The 27,106-nt window shown below is 41.6% G+C and overlaps 1 long non-coding RNA gene across 1 annotated transcript; it reads left to right on the top strand.

Moving 5' to 3' along the window:
• The first annotated feature begins 6,801 nt into the window (after positions 1 to 6,801).
• LOC119919213 lies at positions 6,802 to 22,602 on the top strand. Its single transcript, XR_005447657.1, has 3 exons — positions 6,802 to 7,019; positions 10,662 to 12,524; positions 19,750 to 22,602. It is a non-coding gene; the product is annotated as an uncharacterized LOC119919213 (long non-coding RNA).
• Positions 22,603 to 27,106: the final 4,504 nt, after the last annotated feature.

Here is a 27,106-nt window from a genome sequence, read left to right as displayed (position 1 = left end):
ATCATCCTCAAGTGCGTGTCCTTCCTGTTTAATCCAAACAAAGTTTACCAGCCCGCAACTTCCCAGGTAAACCAGAGAACAAGAGACCACTGAGCGCACCACGAGCGCTCTTAACAAACTCTATACATACACGCATCAAATCTACGTGTGACATACAAAGCAAACCTACACACTACTAGGCAACGAACTGTAACACACAAGTACCAAATACCATTTTCAGTAATCTTACCAAACAATCGCAGTATCAACGGGAAATCACGGCTGGACGAGCCCCCAATTTGTCATAACCCGGCTCAAAAGCCATGACAAATGCGGAGAGGACACAGAGGATTGCCAAAAGTAAACTTTTATTGTAACAACTTAAACATCTAAACTAATAATCAACGATGTAGAGTGTGTTAGTCAGATGTGGATGAGTGACAAGTAGGGAGCTTGGGTGTTGAGTGGTGACAAACATAATGTAACAAAACAAAGGAATGCTGCAGCTGCTGGCAGGAGTAGGACCAGATCAGAGAGAGGGAGAGCAAAAGAGCCTGAGTATTTATCCTCCCACAACGACCAGCCCAGGTGCTCCCAATCAGGTTAACGGGCGCTGATAACTTCAGGGACAAAAACTGCTCAACACCACACAGTCAAACACCCAACTAGGCAGGGCCGTCACAAAGGTTCCTGCATGTATCCAAATTATTTACACCTTGCTTGATATAGTCGCTCCTCCTCAGCCTGGTTTGGCTTTCGTGAATCTTGCACTGACCACACTAGGTCAAGCCTAGCCTTTTCTGTTATCTGGGATTTCTTTATTCTGCTTTTGTGAAATAGCCCTCGGGTGTCTCTAAATAAAAACAAATTGGATCTCAAGATTAATCTGATTAAATAATGTCTCCACATGGAACAAATGGCTTCTGTGAACATCAAGTAAAAGTGCAGAAAACACCACTGAACAATCTCTGTCCCTCTGTCACTCCTCTACTTTGGAGGGATTATTGGGTCAGAAAAAACTAAAAGCCTAAAACTAAAACTCTAAATCAATAATGCATTTGGCATTTAGGATTGAGCATTTAGGAATTTGGAATTTAGAATTGGGCATTTGGGATTTAGGAGTGTAAGCAAATAAGGGGCCGTGCCCCAAAGACTGGAGGCTGGGTGTGAAACGGCTGGTGCTCAGAGGCACCTTATGGTCAGCAGGGGGAGCTCTGAGTGCTAGAGAGCACACTGCAACCAAGCGAGTGAGCAGGGCTGGAGGGAAGACTGTCTGTGTACTTTGCGGCCAACGGATTTTCATTTTTAAATGAAAAAAACAAAACTGCTCGTTTGCCAATTACCATTAGTAAATAGGGAAACAAAAAATAGGAAGCAAACCGTTTTGTTTTTTTCATTTCAAAACGAAAATCCGTTTGAGATTAAAAAACGGAAAACGAAAATAAATCTCGTTATCCGATTTTCTTTGATGTGTTTATAGATGGAAATCAGAAATTCATACACAAGAGTATAAATCTTATTTCTCAATTTTGCAATGGGTTTTTTTGGTGACCCGGAAGCTACGGTAAGCAGTAAGCGGCCTGGTGTGCTGTAGCCTATATGCGCGCTTGACAGACTGTGTGCACGCACTTTCCTTCAACACAAAGAGGTCGTATGAGGTCACCGAGGTCTGGACCTCAGTATGTATGTATGTATGTAATAAAAGGAATAATAGAAATTTTTTGCCATTACATAGGCTAAATAAAATAGTTTGAATAAAAAACATTGATAACACAGTCCACTTAAATGAACGGCATGAGGGCGCAGCTGATTATTAAGCCTCTACCATAATTTCTCCATTAACTCGATTGCTCCATTAGTGCCTCTAAATTGTTTTGGATGTAGAATTCTGTTTCCTCTGTCTGTCCTGTCAAGTTCATAACTACAGTTTTTAGTTTTGCTGCATATATGTGCTGTGACATTATTGCGCCCATGGAAACGTTTAAAATGACTGATAGCAACCTCTCTAATCATAAAAGTAAACCGTTAGACAAAACACTAATACATCAACACAATAATGAAATCACCTGGAAAGTTATAGCCTAAGGGCTGGTAGAGGTAGGATAAGTCTGAGAAAATCATTAGTGGGGTTGAGTGGAGGTGGATGATTTGTCTACATGATTATTCAGATATTGTCAGAGTCGATACATGCATCACACCAATGTAACTCCTATAATCGTGACAAAACAGTGCAAACAGCTGCTGACGTGAAATTATTAAATTATTAGGCTGCAATATCAACCAGAGCATTCAGCACTAACCTGCTTTATGGTGCTGTTTAGTAACAATAGTGCCAATTATGCAGTCTGTAGCCTACATGTCATTTGAAACTATATATATATATATATATTCTCAGCGACAGCCCAGAAACCTGACTGATCTAGAGAAGATCTCTGTGGAGGAGTGGGCCAAAATCCCTCCTGTAGTGTGTGCAAACCTGGTGAAAAACTACAGGAAACGTTTGATCTCTGTAATTGCAAACAAAGGCTACTGTACCAAATATTAACATTGATTTTCTCAGGTGTTCAAATACTTATTTGCAGCTGTATCATACAAATAAATGGTTAAAAAATCATACATTGTGATTTCTGGATTTTTTTTTTTAGATTATGTCTCTCACAGTGGGAGAACTTGCAAAATAGCAGGGTGTTCAAATACTTATTTTCCTCACTGCATACATACATACATACATACATACATACATACATCCATCCATCCATCCATCGGGTTAACCCCAGGTTTCAGTACCATGGCCGTGGTTCACTTCCTACCGGTGCAGGCCAAAGGTGGTTTCAACTTGATGCAGCCTTGTCTAAAAATGCTACCTTACATTTTCCTTTTTCCAATCCCATAAAGTTATAACTCTCACAGTATTATGACATCTTCTGTTTTTTGGATTATATTATCATTTCAGGGGTAGCCCATTCTGATAGATCAATATCCCCTGTCAAATAATGCTCCCACTACAGAATCATTTTATATTGCACCACTACTCACTCCATGTGTACTGTAAGGAGATGGGCAGCATGTTGAAATACTATATTATGCCAGAGAAAGATATCAGGGGTAGCATATTCTGAAAGACTAATGATTTTTTTTTAAATGTTGTTGACAATCAGCCACTGTCTTATTCCCCGAGAAGGGGAACGAGACACTGCGTCGGTGATGACACTATGGGAACGCCTCTGGGCGTGGCAGGGCTGAAACATGAATGAAACTACTCCAAGACTGGAAGACCTCAGTGTGTAAATAGATCAGATGAAGTCTCCCGTCCTCCGCCATCACATGAGGTGGGGGATGAAACGCCTGCAGCACCGTGGACCCTGCCAACCTTAGGGGACATAGCCCAGACAGGGGTGCAGGATGGCTCTGAACCTCCCCGGGGCAAACTCCAGGCATTGCGGAGACACCGAAAGTGCCTGGAGATCCCCCACCCTCCTCAGAGAGGTGATAGCGAGAAGAAAGGCCATCTTAAGGGTCAGGTGCTTGGCCTCAGCCGACTCCAGGGGTTCGAAGGGGGCCTCAGCCAGCGCTTCGAGAACCACCGGCAGGTCCAAGGTGGGAAGCCTGGAACGAGTCATGGGTCTCATCCTCCTCGGAGGAAGCGCACGACCAGTAGAAGCCTCCCCAGAGGCCCATCCCTCAGAGGGGTGTGGAACGCTGCCACGGCAGCCACATATACCTTGAGTGTGGATGGGGAAAGGCCAGCAGCGAAATGGTCCTGGAGGAACTCCAGTACCATGATCACCGGGCAGGTAACTGGGTCCACTGCTCGTTCTCTGCACCAGGTGGCAAACACACACATTCCACTTCAGGCCGTACATCCATTCAGGACAAAATGGACAAACGCCGAAGGTGGGCGAGGACGACACCTCAATGCCGAACCACTAACTCCCAAGACTGAGCCAAGATGAGCCAGTCGTCTATGTAGTTTAATATGCGGATGCCCTGGAGCCTCAGCGGGGCCAGAGCGCCGCCTCGCATCCCGGTTTTGTTGAGGGGGACTACGGGAAGCAACGCTTCACTTCTGGCTCCGGCGGTAGGAGCTAGACGAGGGCCCAGATTGTCTCTCTTCAGCTGTCGCCGTCCTGGACCCAGACCGGCGGGGGAGATATTGCTCAAACGCCTCTCCCTGCGTTCCAGTGTGCTGAAACCTGCTGATGACAGCATCCGCCACCTCACCAAACAGGCCAGTAGGAGAGAGGGGCACATCCAGGAGAAAAGCCATCTCCTTCCTGAGAGGTTGAGCCACAGATGACGGAGCATTTAAGTCCGTAGCTCTACGGAGCTCAGTCAGGTCCTCCTCAGAGGGACCTCCCCCTAGGTCATAGTCTTGAGAAGATCGGCCTGGTACGCCTCCAAGCCATAGTGTGCAGGCTTGCACCAGCTCGACCCGCTGCCATGTAGGCCTTGCCCACCAAAGCAGATGTTTCGTCCGACACAGCTTGGTGGGGAGCACCGACATCTGAAGGAACGAAGCGAGGGTGGGAGAAAGATAGCTCGCGAGCTCTTCCTCCCCCCAAGGCAGGAGAAGCCGAGAACGGACTCCCGAACGGGGAAGAGAGGAGGCGGAGTCAGCAGACGAGTAACGGGAAAAAACCTCGGGCGCCCCATGACCGAAGCCGCCGCAGCGACTGCCAGGCGCGAGCCATGGGGAGAGCGCCTCCGGTCGTCTTCGGAAAAGAGAGCCGCACGGGACCTCAGCACCCTAAGGGGCAGGGCCTCGCAATGGCCACAAGCAGCCCCCTCGAGAGGCATGCGGCATCCCCAGACAGGAAACACAGGGCATGAGTGTCCCCAGCTGTGATGTAGCACGGGCATGGAAAGACACACTGCCTGAATCGTTCACCAGCCATCTCTCTGTCTGCCATCTGACTTCCTTCCAGGTAAGAGGTTCTTCGGTTTTTGCTGTAGCTTTGGTCTTCAAACATGCCAGAGTGCCTGCTGAATAGAAAAAGGCTAATGTGTCCTGTGTGCCGGCGTGCTTATATACGCCTCCAGTTACGCCGTCACACGCTACCGTTCTAGCAACACCAATAGGATTGGAGTAGTTCCATTCATGTTTTAGCCCTGCCACGCCCAGAGGCGTTCCCATAGTGTTGTCACCGACGCACATCAATAGGTAGCATAAATTGACAGAACACCGGACAAAAACGACTGTGGTGACCAGACTCAGAAAACTTCATCCGCCATGCTCATTAGGTTTTAATGTCATGTGCCATGATGATGTTTTGTAGAGCTGGCAAAAGTCGGACAAAATTTCAAACCAGCATGCCATGTCAAATCCAGCATGCATTATGCTAAATCAGCAACGCGATTTTCCGCATAGTCAAACACACCTTTTCAGTGCTGCCACTTCTGTCTGTACATAGGTCCAATCCTGCATTTCCTGAGTGACAGAACTGAATATTAGCTGAAGAAACGGCTCCAAAACAACAAGACGATGTTAAGTTTCATCTGAAAGTCTCAAGAAAACCACAGCTGGACTCAAATCCTTTAGGAGTCTTTAGAATACACTTTACAGTATCACTTCCACGAGACTCAAAGAATAGGTCAGTGATGATTATGTTTGTATAATCAGTAGATATATCAGAATAGCTAAGAATCTCAATATGTACATTCATTTTCTCACGGTCTAATCAAAATGTTTTTATGGCTGATTTAATGGTAATTTAATATTAGTCATCTAATTATGTAGCCTAGAAATAAAAACATTTTTACATACTTGTTCTTTACTTGAGTATTTCATTTATGCTACATTATACTTTTAATATGTTGCATTTCATATGAATATTTAGTACTTTTTACTTCAAACTATAGTTACTAGTTTTTCTATACTGCTTTTTTAATACAGCAGGATCCATCCAAACTTCTCTTTCCCGAACCATATTAACCAGCTCTGACTGGGGGATCCCGAGGCGTTCCCATGCCAGTGTAGAGACATAATCTCTCCACCTAGTCCTGGGTCTTCCCCGAGGCCTCCTCCCAGCTGGACATGCCTGGAACACCTCCCTATGGAGGCGTCCGGGAGGCATCCTTACCAGATGCCCAAACCACCTCAACTGGCCCCATTCAACGCAAAGGAGCAGCGGCTCTACTCTGAGCTCTTTGCGGATGGCCAAGCTTCTCACCCTATCTCTAAGGGAGACACCAGCCACCCGCCTGAGGAAACTCATTTCGGCCGAAATACAGCTGGATGTTCATTTTAAAATTGTGGTCCCATTTAGAGGATAGTAGATGATAAAGCAGGGTATGCTTTAGGGCATGTCGCTACCACAGCAACTTGTCAGGCGTACCAATGTGTATCCCTTCCCATCTCCAGTGTCTCATCCACATATCTGCCAAAGCCAAGGCTTAGTCCACTTCTGGACGTAAAGATAGTAACATTGACGATGAGCTAAAGAGCTTGGTGAGTTATTTCTGCCTTATGAGCCGCTTCCTGTTTAACTAGATGTTGCCTAGCAATGTAGACGACAGAAACATAACAATGTTTTATGTATTTAGGATGTTTAAAACAGAAAAGTTGGATCAATATTTTTGTGGTAGCTATGTGTAAATTAACAACTGGTATTTTTAATTTGATTACATGAGGCACTTTGTTGTCAAGTGGCCTTTGTGCGTACGGGATAATACCCAACAAGTTTTAGATCCCATGATAGTAATGGATGAGACAGAGGCTAAGAAAACAAGACATTTTAGACTCAATAATGAACAAAATGGATCAATAAGATGTATAATTTTGGATGGTATAGACATACTGAAGACCATAGGGGTTCATCTCTGTGTCAATGAATTCACTAACAATAACTTTTAATGACATGTTTTTACATAAGCCTACAGATTATACAGTAGAGCTGTGTGTGTTGTGTTTGGAGGAGGGACTACATCATTTAAAGAAGTTAGAAGTTCCTGGTTTGTCAGTGAAGAAAGTCAGAGAGTCAGCAGTAAACCACCAGAGTCTCAACATGAAAGTCCGTCACACTTCTGCTTCTTCTTCCTCTGTGAGTATTCACTTTGGATTTCTCTCTCTCTCTCTCTCATTATAATATCATATTTCTTTATTTTACGTGTTGGTCAGTAGTGTAACAGTTTCTCATGAATCCTTTATATGGTTAAATATGATAATCAGAGGCACTTTAATGGATAGTCTAATACAAGTTCTTTATTTTACTTCCTCAAAATAAACGAAGGAAAATGAAGGGCATAATCTTACACAGTTACTTTATTATCAGTTTACTTTAAAATGAAGGTACAGCTGACAATAACTTTACAGAAACAAAAAGTTCATATACAAATCCATTCATTGTTTTGTCAATAAAATGTCAGAAAAATATGAAATATTGAGAAATAATGAGAAATGTCCATTAAAATTTCCCAAAATCTAAAAATGTATAGCTAATTATCATATATTAAGAAAAGAGTCAAATCCCAACATTTGAAAAGCTGGAACCAGCACCGGCATTTGTTTGTAAAAATCACTAAAATATTTAATTGATTATCAAAATAGTTGCCATGAATTAATAAATTGTTGCAGCTTTACTCATTTTCAAAGGTAAGAAAGTGCAATTTTGTTGCTTTTTGTTGTATTTTTATGGTGACACTTTCTTTACCCTGACTGTTAGTGGACTTTGTTGTAGCTTCACAACATTTGAAATAACTGTAGTACATTTTTCAAAAAGTTATCACAACCTACAGACAAAAACAAACAAAACTGCACTGATTTAAGAACTTAGATAAATAAAAACTGATTTAAATCACATTAAAACATCTGTGGTACACATCTAACAATTACTGCAAAAGTTCGGATGTAACAACAGCCAGTCAGTTCTGTGTTTTTTTTACATTTACTCATTTGGCAGACGCTTTTATTCAAAGCGACTTACATTTGAGGAACAACAAAGAAGCATCAGAGCATGAATTACAGCTACAACTGACAATACATAGTAGTAAGAGTAGCAATAAATACAGCAAGAGCTAATAGCACATCACATCAATGGGGTAAAAACCTAGGGAAAGAGGTAAGAGTTAACAAAAAGGCAGTGGGAGAAATAATTGTCCTTGCCACAATACATTGTAGGAGTGCCACAAGAGGTAGGATTCAAACCACAGGAGAGTGTTAATGGGAAGAAAGACTGTAAAATAAGATAATGTTGAAAGTGAGCTCTTGTGGTTTGTGGTTGAAAATTGTAAAAGAAGAAAAAGAAATAGTATTTCATAGTGTTTTGTTGGTGCTATGTTACTATTTGTTCTTTTGTATACTCTGATATATTTTTGTGTCTTGGTGTGTGACAGACAGAAAAATGATTGTTAATTACTGAAATAAAAACCTATGTAATAGTTTTACATGTGTTTCATTATTGTACAGTTATACATTTTTATGACTCATTGTTGTATGAAAAGAGAAAAGGGAAGAAAGGAGGGGAGAGAAAACATATCAAAAACCATAACAGCAGCAAAACTAGGCAGTTACTTTTATAATTTACATTTGATTGATTGAAACCTTTATTTATGTAGGGAAGTATAAAAGATGACGGCTAAAAGAAGGACAGAGATGTCAACAGTGACATTCACTTGCAGAGCCAGTCTATGATCCTCAGTGACAGACTGGTTGAACTGGGAAACTCCCAGTGTGACTCTGTACCATAAAACTTTGATTAACAGTGTCTTTATTTAATTTAAAACCGCTGTGCCAGGTTACAGGGCTCTACGTTTGACTCTCACATCCTGATTTTCAGTCAGGATTTAGAGCTCATCAAAGCACAGAGACAGCTCTGGTGAAAATTACTAACGACCTCCTTATTGCATCAGACAAAGGACTTGTCTCTGTACTGGTTTTATTAAATCTTAGTGCTGCATTTGATACCATTGACCATCAGATCCTATTGCAGAGACTGGAACATTTCATTGGCATTAAAGGAACCACTCTAAGCTGGTTTAAGTCCTATTTATCAGATCGATTTCAGTTTGTACATGTTAACGATGAGTCCTCCATGCATGCCAAAGTTAGTCATGGAGTTCCTCAAGGATCTGTCCTTGGACCAATCCTCTTCACTTTATGTTTCCTTTAGGCAATATTATCAGGAAATATTCCCTAAGCTTTCATTGTTATGCAGATGATACTCAGTTATATCTATCGATCAAGCCAGATGAAACTCAGTTAGCTAAACTTCAAATGTGCCTTCAGGATGTTAAAACCTGGATGACCTGTAATTTTCTAATGTTAAACTCAGATAAAACTGAAGTTATTTTTCTGGGGCCTAAGGTTTCTGCCTCTTAAAGGAAGTTTTTCCTTGCCTCTGTCGCCTAGTGCTTGCTCTTGGTGGGAACTGTTGGGCTTCTGTAAATATCATAGAGTACGGTCTAGACCTGCTCTTTTATGAAAAGCGCTGTGAGATAACTGTTGTTGTGATTTGGCGCTATATAAATAAAAAAAAACATTTAAGTGATCAAAATATAAGTCTTGAGTCGCTCATTTCCTTTGATTATTTATTTAAAACAAATCGAACAACAAAAATACTGTCAAACTAAATGAGGTCAAAGACTGTGTCGTTCCTCGCACTTTAGTTTCTGCCCGTAGGTTCAGACCCAAAATACCTCTTCAGATACACCTCTTCCTCTTTCCACAGCTGCCTAAGTTAATCAGAACAGCTAAATACATGAGCAATCAATAAATCCAAAAGACTATTCTCAAAATAAATCTAAATTATAAAATAATTAAAAACAAGAAATTGGCTTCAACAAATAGCCCGGGCTTTTGCTAAAATCACAGAATTGACCCTGCCTATATTTGGGACAGACGTCCATATGGGAAAGGCCTTTAATTTCTTTTGCACAAAACTGAAACTACTATGAAAACAGTTTATGTATTTCAAAAAGTATGGGTATTACTTGTATAAAAAATATATCAAATTAGTTTGATCTAGCCCCGACAGATGGCTTATGCACTTTTTTGTAGGCAGCAATGTAACGAAAACAAAACATACCAAACAACACAGTGCAGGATGAGAGAAGTGTGGCAGAAGCTAGCAGATAGAAAGCAATGGACTTATTTTTTAGGAAAGCTGTTTTGATTCTTTTGATTGGTGGACCCTTAAAGGCTAAAGGCACTTAATAATAAAGGAATGGACACATTTGGACTTAACGAGCGCTTTAAAGGTAATAGGAGTCTGAATTTTTTTCTCTTGTACCATGCCGGCTGCACTGGTAAATCTATAGGAATTAGACTTTGGCTCATTGTTTCCGTTAAATGAACTGAACGATTGAATTGTGGAGAATCTAACCGATCTAAGGATGCGTAGCGTGTCCATACTGACACATTGATTATACTTTCAAACATTAGTATTTGTATTAACGATCTAAGCAGCTTAGAAGCAGCTCAAGCGGGTGACCCAACAGGGTTTAAGAGGTTTTAAACATCCAAAGAACTAGAACTGTAAAAACCAAACCAGGGGTCTAGTGGAGACCTGCGTTTATTTGTCAAAATGTTTATCCACACCAGGCCAGTAAACGGGATAGACGGCTATTTGGGACTCGGCTATTAATTGAAGTTTTACGGTAAATGTGAAGCAGCAAATGTTGTGATCAGACTGCAGCATCTTACAGGACGTTCAGACAGTAACTATTGTTGTTCATCTTTTCAACAGCTCTGCAGGATGGAAACACTGGTCTCACCAATGCCCAGATCCCATCTGTCCATACAGGAACTGATGTTCTTTTGCAAGAGAGAATGTAAACCAGAGGACATCCTCATTCACACAACTGGTGTCAGAGATCAGAGAGGCAGATACAGCATCACATAAGAAGGATATTCTTTATATTCTAAATATGTTTTTGTGAGCATCATACAGCTGACCAAGTCTGACTCGGGACGGTACAGGTGTGGTTTAGGTGGATTTAATACAGAGTTTGAAATCATTGTTGTAGATGGTGAGTTTCTACTAAAAGTCATGAAAATGTTTCTTTCCTGTCTGAAGAAAAGCTTCACTGTTCACTGGTTGATTTACTTTAATGCTCATTTAAAAACATCCACACAATAGTTAATTTGAGTATTGGTGGACCATAGACTTACAAACTTATTGTTTCAAGTGAGGGGGGGGGGCGTTCCGACAGTCATGAGGTCCAGGCTCCTAAGCTCAAAGGGTCCCGTGTCACGGGAGTGAATCCAATTCCATGAACTGGCAGGTATTCTGTGGTTAGCATTCAGCACAAGGATTCAGACAGAAAACAGGCTGGCGTGTTCATACTGTATGGTACAACAATCCGGCAGGGACTGAAAGGTTGAGCTGGTCTTTAAAGGTGAGTTGATTGCAGGATGAAACACCGGTGTGCTAATTAACAGGATGCGTCGCAGGTGAGTTGACTGGAGCTCAGGTGACCACGCCCACCAGCAGCCCCAGAGCATGAGGGAGGGAGCAGACGCAGAGACAGACAAAAAAACAAAACACACCAAGCACACCACAAACCAAAGGGAAAAAGAACTCAAAAACTACAATCACACAAATACCAACAGGCAGGTCAGGGTCATGACCGGGGGTTCGTGACATCAGTGTGAAAGTTTGTGACTCTGAAGTGAATGTTTCTATTAACAGGTGCAGTTATTTACGAGTATTTTTCCATGTGTTCACCTGCCATCACAGAATATTTAGACCACTTTTTCATATTCAAAGATCAATGATCATATTGTGTGCAGAGGCTGAGATTATGATGCTCTGAATCTTTGCTGGAAGAATCCAAATCAGTCACAGACTGGTAGAACTGGGCAGCTCCCAGTGTAACTGGGGATCACATTTGAAACTGTAATTATTGTGATCAGACTGCATCATGTTAAGTACAGATAGTAACTATTGATTGTTCATCTTTTCAACAGCACTGCTGGATGGAAGTCCTCCTGAAGAACAATTCCTCTATACAAGAGCTGGAGGAAATATTGTAGTTGGATCCTCCTTTATTTTCTTTGGAAGCAGGAAGTACTTCTGCAAGGAAGAATGTGAAGAGAAAGACATTCTTGTTGAAACAACTGGTTACACAGCTGAGAGAGGCAGATACAGCATCAGATATACACAACGATCTCTGACAGATGTATCTGTGTATGTGAGCATCACACAGCTGACCGAGTCTGACTCAGGACGGTACAGGTGTGGTCTGGAAAGACGTTTATCACCAGATTCCTACTGGGAGTTTGAGATCATTGTCACAGATGGTGAGTTTACATTTAAAATAAAATGAAAATAACTGAGAATGAAAATGTTTGTTCATGTCTCTCCAGGTCTGAAGAAAGTTTTCACTAACAGCTGCTGATGTAAATCCCCAGTGAACACGGATGAATGTAAATGTAAAACAGTTCAGCTCACACACAGACACAGTCTGTACATTAATTTCTCTCACCAGGTTTTCTGCACGTTTTTGTTGTTCACATCTCTGTTTTTTCAACATCAGACCCATCAGCCTCCCACCAACACAGATTTCTCAGACTGACCAGCAGGAGACTGGGACAGCATCACCTCGAGGTACATCCACACTGTTTGATAGATGAAAATCTATGACTGAAAGTCATAACAAGTAATTGTCCTTTCAGCACCTAGCAAAGCCTCTCAGCCAGTGTCTATGGAGAAGGTCTCAGTCAAAGCTGTGAACCAGAATGTGTGCATTGTCTCTGTATGCATGTATGTGTGTTACTGTGTATATGTACACTAGATCGGCATGTTTTATGCAAGTACATGAGTTTATTGAAGTGCTTGTTTATACAATATTGCAAGATATAGATCCATCAAACACAAATGACATCCAGATTTATACAGGACACTTCAGTTGTTCCAGATTTGTACAACCGACCAATCGTGAGTCCTGTCATTTCCTCTCAACGCTCCAATCACAGCTGTGTGAGAACTTGTGTGTGTAAACTTTTAGCTTTTCGGTAAGGCTAATCAGAGAATCCTCTTTGAGAAACTCAAATAAAAGCTAGTGAAATAGAAGAGATATGTCTGTGTATGCATCTTAAGACTGTGTGTCTAACATATTGAAGCATTTTAGTGAGCGAGCAGAATCTGACACAGGGACCGAAACACCGGAAGACAGCTTGCCAGTAACTGTATCTTTCACCAGAGGCTCAGCAATGTCAGCACAACTAAATATATTGGATTAGTGAGCTGGACTGAATATTATAGATGCGATCATTACCACACTTTGTAACAGTTATACCGCAGCAAATAACGTTGTAGTGAATGGGTCTTCAACTGTGTTGTTGTCCTGCACCGTTATGTTGCATTTTATACTATGTGGGTCACATAGTAGACAGATGAAGTCTAAACTGAACGTTACGAAGCTAACAGCTGCAGATACATGCTACCGTTAGCTAACCCTTCACGTAGGATTAGGCACACTGGCCATCAGAGTTAACAGAAAAAATAATAATAATAATCCTTATTTGTAGAGCACTTTTCAAAAACAAGTTACAAAGTGCTTTAACAAGTGTAAAGAATAATACAAAAAAAAAAGATAAGAGCATGAAAATTTAATATAAAATTAGTAAAATACAATAAAATAAAAGGGATAAAATAAAGTCAAATAAGATCAGGAAAAGCTCTCCTATAAAAGTATGTTTTAAGAAGGGACTTAAAAGAGTTCACTGACTCAGCTGACCTGATTTCCTCGGGCAGGCTGTTCCAGAGCCTCAGGGCCCTGACAGCAAACGCTCTGTCCCCTTTAGTTTTCAGTCGAGACTCTGGAACAGACAACAGACCTCTGCCCGAGGATCTCAAGGTACGTGCTGGTGCGTATGGGACTAAAAGGTCAGAAATATAACAAGGCGAGAGGCCATGAAGAGCTTTAAAAGTGATCAATAGAATTTTAAAGTCAATTCTAAAACATACTGGGAGCCAGTGTAATGAAGCTAAAATAGGAGTAATGTGGTCATATTTCTTTGTTCTGGTTAAAAGCCTGGCAGCTGAGTTCTGGACAGTCTGGAGTCGATCAATAGATTTTTGGGTTAAACAGGTGAAAAGGCTGTTGCAATAATCCAGGCGTGATGAGATGAAGGCGTGTAAAATGGTTCGGTGTCCTTAAAAGTTAACATAGATCGAATTTTAGCTATATTTCTAAGTTGATAAAAACATGATTGAACAAGCTTTGTGGTGTGCTGCTCGAAATTTAAATTACTATCAAACCAAACACCAAGGTTCTTTGCCACAGGCTTAATGTGATTTACTAGCGAACCAGCAGATGGCAGTATTTGATTTGCCATCTGCTGAGACCCGATGACCAGGATTTCTGTTTTGTCTGAGTTCAGCTGGAGGAAATTATTTGACATCCATTTTTTAACTTCACAAAGGCAGTTGTTAAGTGAACTCAGCAATTCAGGGTCTGAGGATCTGACGGGCAAGTATATTGTGTGTCATCAGCATAAATATGAAAAGAAATGCCATGTTTATGGATAATATGTCCAAGGGGAAGCAGATACAAGGAAAACAAAATGGGTCCTAAGACCGACCCCTGAGGCACACCATATTTAACTGGACAGAACGAAGAGACATAGTTGTTTACAGACACGCAAAACTTCCTATTTGACAGGTAGGATGAAAACCATTCTAGAGCAGTACCAGAGATCCCCACCCAGTGCCTCAGTCTGTCTAACATGATGTTGTGATCAATGGTGTCAAAAGCAGCGCTAAGGTCCAGGAGTACAAGGACTGAGCACATGCCTTCATCAGCAGACATTAAAAGGTCATTGGTGACTTTAAGCAGGGCAGTCTCAGTGCTGTGGTACTTCCTAAAACCAGACTGAAACTTTTCAAATAATTTGTTATTTTCCAGCACAGTGAGCAGCTGTTTGGACACAATTCTTTCTAGAATCTTTGCAATAAAAGGCAGTTTTGAAATTGGTCTAAAATTATGTGGGAGGGAGGGATCTAAACCAGGTTTCTTTAAAAGTGGGTTCACGCAAGCCGTTTTAAAATAATCAGGGACACAACCAGTAGATAGGGAGCTGTTGAAAACAGAGATCAAATGGGGCCCAACAGAATCCATTACTTTCAGTAAAAATCTTGTAGGTATTACATCAAGTGGGCTGGAGGACACTCTCATTTGTGATACTGTTTTTAAAAGCTCAGACAAGTCGATGGGATAAAACTGGTTAAAACTCTGTTGTTGCTGTTGAGGGACCTCTGAGTAAGAGGCCACGGGGGTAATAGAGGCTCTGATTGACACCACCTTATTGGTAAAATAAGATAAAAACAATTCACAGTCATCATTACTTCCAGCTGAGGCACAAGGAGGGGTTGGGTTTACCAGCTGATCCACAGTCTTAAACAGAAACCTGGGATTGTGTTTATGTGTAGTAATGAGTTCAGAAAAATAGTGTGTTCTCGCATCCTTAACCATGTTATTGTAGTTAATTAATAAATCCTTCAGACTGAGGTAATGGACTTGGAGACTGGATTTTTTCCATCTGCGCTCTGCTTTCCTGCATTCCCTTTTTAGACTGCGAATGCTGTCATTTATCCAGGGTTGCTTACTAGCTTTAGACGTAGGCCTAACCTTTAGAGGAGCAGTAATATTTAGTGACGACAAGCAGATATGATTGAAGTGATCGACCAGATTGTTGGTGTTGGAATCAGACAGGTGTTGGCTTTGGCTCTGAAAGAATGCGCAAAACTTTGAAACACTTTGTTCATTAAAGATGCGACAACACACGGAGCTTGGTGAGGCGGCATGAGTAACAGGCGAATCGCAGCTAAAAACAATACATCTGTGGTCAGATATGGTCATGTCCACTAATTCCACAGAGGAAATGCTGACACCCAGGGTAAAAACCAAGTCCAGTGTATGACCACGGTTATGTGTTTGCCCTTTGACATGTTGTTTGAAGTTAGAAGAAGTGGCCATATTTAAAAAGTCAGTTGCATTAAGATTAAGATGTCTCTTCATTCTGTCCAGTTAAATATGGTGTGCCTCAGGGGTCGGTCTTAGGACCCATTTTGTTTTCCTTGTATCTGCTTCCCCTTGGACATATTATCCATAAACATGGCATTTCTTTTCATATTTATGCTGATGACACACAAATATACTTGCCCGTCAGATCCACAGACCCTGGAATGCTGAGTTCACTTAACAACTGCCTTTGTGAAGTTAAAAAATGGATGTCAAATAATTTCCTCCAGCTGAACTCAGACAAAACAGAAATCCTGGTCATCGGGTCCCAGCAGATGGCAAATCAAATACTGCCATCTGCTGGTTCCCTAGTAAATCACATTAAGCCTGTGGCAAAGAACCTTGGTGTTTGGTTTGATAGTAATTTAAATTTCGAGCAGCACACCACAAAGCTTGTTCAATCATGTTTTTATCAACTTAGAAATATAGCTAAAATTCGATCTATGTTAACTTTTAAGGACACCGAGACCATTTTACACGCCTTCATCTCATCACGCCTGGATTATTGCAACAGCCTTTTCACCTGTTTAACCCAAAAATCTATTGATCGACTCCAGACTGTCCAGAACTCAGCTGCCAGGCTTTTAACCAGAACAAAGAAATATGACCACATTACTCCTATTTTAGCTTCATTACACTGGCTCCCAGTATGTTTTAGAATTGACTTTAAAATTCTATTGATCACTTTTAAAGCTCTTCATGGCCTCTCGCCTTGTTATATTTCTGACCTTTTAGTCCCATACGCACCAGCACGTACCTTGAGATCCTCGGGCAGAGGTCTGTTGTCTGTTCCAGAGTCTCGACTGAAAACTAAAGGGGACAGAGCGTTTGCTGTCAGGGCCCCGAGGCTCTGGAACAGCCTGCCCGAGGAAATCAGGTCGGCTGAGTCAGTGAACTCTTTTAAGTCCCTTCTTAAAACATACTTTTATAGGAGAGCTTTTCCCGATCTTATTTGACTTTATTTTATCCCTTTTATTTTATTGTATTTTACTAATTTTATATTAAATTTTCATGCTCTTATCTTTTTTTTGTATTATTCTTTACACTTGTTAAAGCACTTTGTAACTTGTTTTTGAAAAGTGCTCTACAAATAAGGATTTATTATTATTATTATTATTATTATTGGTGGGGTCATCAACATGAATATTAAAATCGCCACAAAGAACAATTCTGTCATAATTTAAAACCAGAGTAGATAAAAATTCAGGAAGTCCTGATAAAAATCCTCCAGGCAGTTTTGGGGGGCGATAAATTATAACAAATATGATAGGTTGCAGCCCTCCAACTTTAAGAGTGAGAACTTCAAAGGAGTTAAATTCATCACAGCGTACTTGATGACATTTAAAGTTTTTCCTATACACGCTCACTAGCCCACCACCACGACCACTGACCCTCGGTTGACTAAAGCAATCATATTGAGGCGGACACAGTTCAGCTAGCTGGCTATAGTCATTCATTTGCAACCAGGATTCAGTTAAAAACATAAAATCTAGATTTGCAGACAAGATAAAATCATTTAAGATAAAAGTCTTACTTGAAAGTGATCTCACATTGAAGAGAGCCATTTTAAATGATTTTTAAATGATTAAACACAGTAAGTGGATAATTTTTATGTGAGAATACAACCCCAAACCCACAGGTAATAAAAAAGTGATTTGTTTCCTTTAAAAAACTACATATAGCTCCTTTAAAGGAAAAGTATGACATTTTTAAATACAAATCCACTTTCTTGCCAGAAGTTAGATGGGAAGATAGATAACACTCATATCTCGCCAGAGCTGACCTGAGGAGGGGCATTAAACAGGCCAAGGACTCCTATAAGAGGAAAGTAGAGGGACGTCTGATCGACCACAACCCGCGACAGATACGGAAGGGTATTCAGGCCCTAACCAACTACAAAGGCCGCTCCCCTCTCACATCTTCTAGCAGCAGCACCCTGGCAGAGGAGCTAAACAGCTTCTTTGCCCGGTTACAGAGATCACCACCACATACCTGCAGTCACTGTCTCCCCCTGGCTCTAGCACTCCACCTCTTTCTATTCAGGAGCATGAGGTGAAGAAGAACCTGAGAGCAGTGAACCCCAGGAAAGCTGCTCGTCCCGACGCCATCTCGGGGGTGGTGGTTAAAGCATGTGCAGACCAGTTGACAGGGATCCTCACTAAACTCTTCAATCTCTCCCTGATACATGCTTCCGTCCCCACATATCTGAAGGCCTCTACCATCATCCCCATTGCCAAAAAAACTGCCATAGACAGCCTGAACGATTACAGACCCATCGCGTTGACGTCGGTAATTATGAAGTGCCTCGAGCGATCAGTCTCCCAGCACATCAGAGACTGTCTCCCTCCTTCATTCGACCCCCAGAGAGGATGCCATCGCCCTCACACTCCACACAGCGCTTAGCCATCTGGAAAACAAGAGGAGCTATGTGAGGATGCTCTTCGTGGACTACAGCTCAGCGTTTAAAACAATCATTCTGGACATTCTTTACAGTAAACTGATACAGCTACAGATTACTCTCCCCACCTGTATCTGGGTTAAAAACTTTCTGTTGAGCCGCCCACAATCTGTGAGACTAGGCCCCCACCACTCCTCCACACTCATACTCATTACTGGTTCCCCACAAGGCTGCGTTCTGAGCCCTCTGCTATACTCCCTGTACACCTATGACTGTTCTCCAACCCACCCAACAAACCACATTATAAAATATGCGGATGACACCACAGTAGTTGGATGTATCCACGAAGGGGACGAGACAGCGTACAGGGCAGAAGTGAAGGATCTGTCGCGCTGGTGCTCAGACAATAACCTGACCCTGAATATCCCTAAAACAAAAGAACTTTGGAAAATTTGGGATTTCAGGAAGCACAGACAGGACTACGCCCCTCTCCTCATAAATGGAGATCGGGTGGAAATGGTCACCACCTTCAGGTTTCTGGGCACTTACATCTCTGCTGACTACTCCTGGACCCATAACATCAGGGCCCTGGTCAAGAAGGCTCAGCGGCGGCTACACTTTCTGAGTGTCCTCAGGAAGAACAATCTGGACACGAAGCTGCTGCTGGCTTTCTATCACTCCTCTGTGGTGAGCGTTCTAACACACTGTGAAAGTGTGTGGTACGCAGGCTCCACAGCTGAGGACAGGAAGGCGGTACAGAGGGTTATAAACACTGCCCAAAAGATCATTGGCTGCCCTCTGCCCAGCCTGTAAAACATCTCTATATCCTGTTGCCTCAGGAGAACCAAGGCCATCACAAGAGACCACTCACACCCTGCCTACCCCCTGTTTGATCTGTTGCCCTTGGGCAGACGTTACAGGTCAACCAAATCTCACATCAGCAGGCTGACGAACAGCTTTTTCCCCTGGGCCATACAAACTGCCGACACCAATGGACACTCACACACATAAGCCTCCAATTCGATAGTGGCCTGCCGGTTAAGCCTATTGCATTTGCTGCTTCTGTTGTACATGTCAGTCCTGTCATTTCTCCCTGTCAACTGGTGAATGCTGGAGATAAGTATAGCTTAGAGGAATCAGACTTCTCAGTTTTCGTGTCTGACGGCTGTGTTTTGCTAGTGGGGAGTGATGTCACCATACCGGTAAAAATTTTGAGAGATATTGGAGCTTTTCATTCATATATTGTGAGCTCTGTGTTGCCATTTTCTTGGGGAAACTGAGTTGGGAGACCACGTGCTGATGCGGGGAATGAGTTTAATCATGCTGCCTGTTCCAGTGCATAGACAGGCACTTAACTGTGGGTTGTCTGCCGCCGCCTCCTATAATAATGTCCTCACCCTCTGTTACAGGAAAACCCAATGAGAGTGCTAAACTCTGGGCTATGCATCGTGCTGAGCTGGAGCCTGAACCTGTACCTCAGCCTGCATCTGAGCAGGGTGGAGCAGAGAAGATTCATTCCTGATTCTCTTTTGTCTGTTTCTCGCAGTGACTTGGTTGCAGAGCAGAGAGCTGATACCTCTCTGAGTTTGCTGTTTGATTGTGTTTTCACTGCTATTGATGGTAAGAGTGTTGCAAGTGGCTAATTGCTACAAGACCAACTGTTGGTGAGGAAATCGTTTTTGCATGAGGAAAACGTTGTTGGTAATCCTGTGTTTCAGATTGTTGTTCCTTCAAAGTTTCGTGAAGAAGTGTTGAAGACTTCTCATGATCAGTCAGGACATTCTGTGCTACTTTTTTGGCATAGATAAAAAAGGGATGTGTCACTGTATATCAAAACATGTCGTACATGTCAGATGACTGGGAAGCCAAGTCAGAGTGTTAAGCCAGCTCCTCTGTGTCCTATTCCAGTTATCTTGCAGCCGTTCGAGCACCTGATAATTGACTGTGTTGGACCCCTACCTTGTTCTAAACCTGGTAGCAATTACCTGCTTACAGTGATGTGTTATCAGATATCCGGCTGCATATCCATTGCGTTCAATCACTGCCAAGTCAGTGGTAAATGCGCTGACCCAGTTCATGTCCATCTTTGGGTTCTCAAAAATTGTTCAGTGATTAAGGCTCAAATTTTTCGTCTCATTTGTTTGCATAAATTTTAAAGCAACAACAGGTTAAACATAACGAGGCCTCCCTATACCATGGTCAGAGTCAAGGAGCTCTGATGTCTCTGTTGCGTGGTTAATGTGTTGAGTTGAACCAGAATTGGGAAGAAGGCTTGCCGTGGTTATTGTTAGCCGCCAGAGAGGTTGTGCAGGAAAGCACTGGTTTTAGCCCCAATGAACTGGTGTTTGGGCATACAGTGCGTGGGCCGCTCACTCTGCTGCATGATGTTGGGAAATCAGAACCTCCCAGCAACTTGGCTGACTATGTTGATGGTTTCCGACATCGGTTGTATACTGCTGGGGAGATGGCTAAAGAGAAGCTGACCTCCTCACAAGGGAAAATGAAGCACCTGTATGATTATAAAGCTGTGCATCACCAGTACATAACATTCTTACGCGTAATATTGAATGAATTCTAAAGTAGTGGATTGCACAATTTTTATTTAAATGTACTACTATATACACAAAAGTGTAATAACATGTGGTTTGCAAACACTTTAAACAAATAAGGTGCTTTTTACCAGCAGTATTCCCTTTACACATTAGCATAAATATATTAAACCAAACCTATTTGCCAGGGAATTACCTTTTATCAAGTTACCATCAGAGTCCAGTTTTCTTGTTTTTTTTTTCTGAACAGGTATCAGCATCAGGTATCTTCGATCAGGGAACAGCATAACCAGTCTGTTCAGTAGGGTTGGGACGAAGTCTACAAAACTACATTGAAACATCGGGATGGATGATAGCGGGGTCGGTGCGTGTGTTCACTCGCACAGACTTCACTTGGTTAAAAACTTGAAATGACTATATATATATATATAGAGAGAGAGAGAGAGAGAGAGAGAGAGAGAGAGAGAGAGGTTGGCTTTCTGTTTCCATTGGGAAGCGAACCTGGTCTCTGGGGTGTAGGTCGCCTAATCATCTAACCATCCACCCAACCCATTGCTTCCAAAATAGGATTTTTCTGGTTATTTATATCCTTATATAACATTATATTCCTTAATACAGGAAACTCTTTTTCTGACCATGATTATGCTTAATAAGGTGTACACTTAAAATATATTAAATATTGAAGTTGAATATATTTAAGTTGAATATATTGAAGTATGTTGGATGTGCAGCCACATCCTTCACACCTCTTGTAGTGGTTCTTGAAGAAGTGTGTTCTTCACGATGTGGCTGCTCTAAAGTGCGCTAAAAATACATTTGGCTGAAGTCACTTTCTTGTGAAATCCTACACCTTTATTTTTACTTTGAAAGAGGAAATGGAAATTTTTACACTGACCACAAACATTACAACTACTGTGAATCATAAGTTCTGAAGGCTATTTTCAAAATGTATCTGATAAACATCAGCACCACCTCAGCAGCATTTAACGGTCACCGCAACCTTATTTTTAATTATGTAGTTCAGAGGATCAGAGCAAAATAAAAAGGGTCACTACCAGTTTTCCAGATCGTCTGCGTTGCTGAGGTGTTGTAGTGTTCCAGTTTCAGCTGCTGTCTGTCTGTGATTATCTGACCATCGACCAGTCAGGTCAGTTTATTTAGAACATTTTTTGGTGATATTTCTGCCTGATCACAAGTCTTGTGGCTTAATTTCATTTTCCAAACGGTCTCAAGGTAAGATAATGTTACTACCAATGGAGCAATAATGCACAGCAGTTTAAATAGACTAAATTAAATTATGACATTAGTCTCGTGATATTAGCCTTTAGTCTCAACATGTCAGAGAACACAGATATGTGGGAGAGATTTTGAATATGCAGAAGGTTTTGAACATGAGCAGAAAACCTGCTGAAACACAGGGCCCAGTTTTTCAAAAGTAATCTGATCGGATTTCGGCTATCGGATTGGATCAAATCTGTTCAAAAGAAAAAAAAGGTTTTTGAAATCGGATCAGATCACCTAATCCAATCCTGGGTTTGATCTGGATCAAACCTTCAGTTTGTGTTGTAACAATTGCATCCCTCATTGCAGCTCCAGTCAGTCCCTCATTCAGATCACCTCCTAAAAGCTAAAAGCTTCTCTCTGAACTCTCAATGATCTTTATTTTAACTATTGGACTTTAGGACAACACATGCTCAAAATATCCACAGCGTATCTGTGAATAATATATATATATATATATATATATATATATATATATATATATATATATATATATATATATATATATATATTATACATACATATACACCACATATATATAATATATTTGTTTGTTTTTCTTGGATTTATAGAAAATGGAAGGAAATGTTTCTGTTGTTTTATTGTACATTTTCCGTGTCTTCAAATAAAAGCGACCCAATGCTGGCTGTTCTACCTGTTGGTCTTTATATAATCAACAGCATTTTAATCTGGACTGGAAATCCAGATTTGGTAATCCTGAAAAGCTTGTATGTGGATCAGGGTGATCCATCCCGATGTTGCTTTGAAAAACCGGCACAAAAGTAAGAGGGATTACGTGATCTGGGATACCAAAACATGGGATTTTCAAATCCGGATCATTCTGATCCAGATTAATTAGATTCTTTTTGAACAACTGGGCCCAGGAGACAACATATCCGAAAGCAATACAGAATTACTGAGAGCATTACTGCCTTATTATGAATTCTCACCTGCCACCTGAATTTACATAAATAAAAACATGTCTACCATAAATTGGTGCAGAAATCTGTCACATGTCAATCTCGTGAACCCGATCTTATGTCTAGTCTTGTGAGCTCAGTGTCTCGTCACACCCCTAGCAGCCAGTAATTAGTAGTGAACAAACGCAGTTTTCACCAAACATTGTCCATTCAGGGCTGTCTCCCATCGCTTTTGTTCAGGCTGATGGTCAAGTCCTGGCATGCTTAGGTGCACCGGTCATGAGGGTTTTCAGGGGTCTTGGGAGTGTGCAATGTTCAATAAAGTGAGGTTGAATAGTTTACCGTGTAGTTTACCAACCCCCTCAGTTGATGTTCAAAAGGTTTGCCGCAGAAGAGGAAAAGGAATTTCCCAAACAAGGTGGGCCTAATAAGTTGCTATGGCAGAAGCGGTCCCCTCTCGGCCTCCCTGGCATAATCCAAAGGAACGGTAAACAGATACGATTGGCTTCAGTTAAGTGCAATTTACTTCTGCGTAGAATCTACGCCGTAGCCTCTGCGTAGCCCCCTACCCTACGCCGTCACCTATGCCATAGCCTGACATGCACCTCCTCAAAAATGTAACCACACGTCAAGGTGACATGGACCGTGGTTGGCTGGGTAGCCTCGGAGCCAACAGGAAGTGCCTGTGCTTTGAAGTAACTTTTACTAGCGGCCAAAACAGCTTCTGTAACGTGGTGGATCAATATATTTGACCATAAAAACCTGAGCGAAATGACTTGTTTCCCTATCAGAATGTGATTCATTAGGTCGATAACATTTGAAAAGTCTATAGTAGAATGTATACAATTTTACCCCCATTCACGTTAGCGGAGGGCTAAACCGGAAGTTAGCCTGCTCAGCCGGAAAAAGTCAACACTGTGGACGCTGTAGCGCTACCGCCAACTAGCCTTTGGGGGTGTAATTGCAATTTTCTGTCAGGGTTTGCTCCCTTGACCTTCACCCACAAGCCATCTGGGTGCTATTTAACCCATGGGTGTGGCAGTGGTTGATGGATGCCAGGGCATATCCACAGACCGGTGGACATTCATGTCATGCCTCTGGGGCCTACTGCTGCTCCAAGATCCCCATGCAATTCAACACGGGATCGCATGATACATATTTTCCATGTGTTGTCGCTGGGACGCAATGTAGGAGTCTTGGTGGTGGAAAGGCTATGTACCATCAGGGGGAGACTTATGCACTTGGCTCCCCTCTTCAATACTCACAGTTGAAGATCTTGCCAGTGGCAGGCACATAAAACAGGTAGCTGAAAGCAGAAGAGCATGCTACTGCGAAGCTACTTTTCTAGAAACAGCACTCTTTGCATCACACACATCCTGTACACAAGTACAATCATGCATATCTTAATTACATGTACATTTAAACCACTTATAAAACACTTGTTATGCAGTATACTAGCCTATATATCATATATCCGTGAAAACTACAAATAAATAGTGTCTTAATCAAGAGTACACTATCTATGCAAAGCACGTCTCATCACTACATTGAACACAAATGGAAAAACAAGCAGAAGTAGTAGCAGTAGTCATCTGGTTTATTAGAAGTAAGAAGAGAAGTGAAATTTGTGTAAATGGAGGACCACTGGTAGCCTATTATTTAACACAATGGCCGACAGAGCGTGTTGGCCACCGTAGCTTTTCCTGTGCGTTTGGAAAGGGAGAGGTGAGCGGTGACTGATCATCATTATAACAAAAACAGGAATTAAGTATACATGGGACAGAAGGCTTAGCTATGTGGACTGAATTGTGCTGGTTACATACAGTAAGTGAGATAATCTGCTGATGTATATTATTAGCAATAAAACAGTTCAGCTCAGTTCAGCCAGCTGAATGTCTTGTCTACCTGCATCAATCCCAATGGTTAAATAAAATCCTGTACATCACACAATGAGCTAATGGAGACACTGTAGTTTAAGAAGTTGGGTATCTAGATTGTTCATTAACAACCTTCTGAGTGTTGTAAAGATTGTGTCTGTCATGTGTCTATGGAAGAATGCTCAAGTTTGCTAATTTCTAACTTTTACCTTAAAGGTTAAGTGTCTAAGTTTTAGTGACATCTAGTGGTGAGGGTTGCAAATTACAATGAACTGCAACCCCCGCCTGCCCTATCCAAGCGAGTAGTATAGCTACAGGAGAGACAGGACAAGATGTCGTTATGAGATATCAGAGAGTTGCCAGTCAAGGAATTAGGTTTCTTTAGATAGATATATTAAATTATATTCACATAAAGGTTCAGTGTGTAATATTTCAGAGGATCTATCGACAGAAATGCAATATAAGATCCATAACTATGTTTTCAGTGGTGTGTAAAGACTTACTTAATAAACCATTGTGTTTTTATTACCTTAGAATGAGACATTTATATCTGCAAAACCGCAGGCACCACACCTCCTTCCAGGGAGGTCGCCACGTTACATTGTCATGTTCCTACAGTAGCTGAAATCAGACAAACAGCTCTACAGAGTGCGTTTCGTCACTACGTTCTTCTTGTTCTACTTCTGCTAGAATTCAGACAGTGCAGACACTCATCAGTATGTTGAATATGCACGTTAGAAGAAGAAGAAGTAGTAATAAAATACTGCAAATAAGTTTTGCCTTGGAGCAATATTTTCAACCATTAGATGGTGGATGACTCCCTCGAGGTTTCAATGTTATGTGATATGGTATTGCTTTCTTTTAAGTCCAGCATGTCTCACGTTAAGTCAATGCGGCGCAGCGCCACATGAAGTCAATGCATCTAATGTCTCACACTCTTGGCTTGCATTTTACCATGTTATCTGTCAGTTGCCAAGTCACAATAACATATGTTTTCTGAATAATTAAGTAAATATAATTTCTTAATAAAAATAGAAGAAAAGAAGGAGGCTGTTCAGAACTCTGCTGCAAGGCTTTTTACTCACATTAACCAAAGAGTGCACATTAAACCTGTTCATCACTTTACTGGTTACCAGTCCAGTAAAGAATCCATCCATCATCAACCGCTTATCCTGCGTACAGGGTCACAGGGGGCTGGAGCCAATCCCAGCTGACATCGGGCGAAAGGCGGGGTACACCCTGGACAGGTCGCCAGTCCATTGCAGGGCTCCAGTATAGAAATCAATTTAAAATTCTGGGCCTTACTTTTGGAGCCTTGTACGGACAAGTTCCTCCCTACATCTCTGACTGGATACGGCTTCATACTCCGACCTGTAGTCTGAGGTAATCAGGTCAGAGGCTATTAGTGGTTACACAGTAAATTTAAGAATAGGGAAACGTACATTTCAGGCAGTGGCACCGAGGTTGTGGAATGCATTGCCTCTCTTTCTACATTATGTGAAGACTCTGCTATTCAAACAAGCTTTTATTTAGATGACGGGTTATGGCTGTCTGATTTGTTTTTCCTATGTATTTATATGTTTTTATGAATTGCATTTCACTTTGTTGTATTGTTTCGCATTTTATTGTGAAGCACTTGCTATTGTTATCTGTAAAAAGTGCTATATAAATAAACTTTACTTACTTACTTTACATTAGCTAGTTAAAGCTAACATTTATTTTACTTAAATTGAGCCATGTTAGCTGATAGCTGCCCTATCATTTCCAATGTTGGCTTCTTTAACGGCCTGGGAAAAAAGTTACCCCCCCGATTGTCTTTGTATAATTCACACTGTTATAATATACATAAATGTGTAGGTAACCTCAGACTCTGCGGTCAAACAAAGATGATGGAGAGGGGAGGAGAGTAGAGCTGGCTGTGTGTTTGGAGGAAGTTCCTAGTTTGCCAGAAAAGAAAGAAGAGAGGCAGCAGTCTCAACATGAAAGTCAGTCGCACTTTGATCTGCTTCTTCTTCCTCTGTGAGTATTCACTTTGGATTTCCGTCTCTCTCTCTTGTTATTATGTCATGTTTATTTATTGTCTTTGTTGGTCAGTAGTGTCACAGTTCTCTCTGATGTGGTTAGAGTCCAGTATGAGGC

This window comes from Micropterus salmoides, unplaced genomic scaffold (genome assembly GCF_014851395.1).
Source record: "Micropterus salmoides isolate LMB-PRFRI ecotype aquatic unplaced genomic scaffold, ASM1485139v1 Ms_hic_scaffold_2617, whole genome shotgun sequence".
Lineage (NCBI taxonomy): Eukaryota > Metazoa > Chordata > Actinopteri > Centrarchiformes > Centrarchidae > Micropterus > Micropterus salmoides.
The sequence above is the reverse complement of the archived record's forward strand: the minus strand, read 5'-3'. Positions and strand labels throughout refer to the sequence as shown.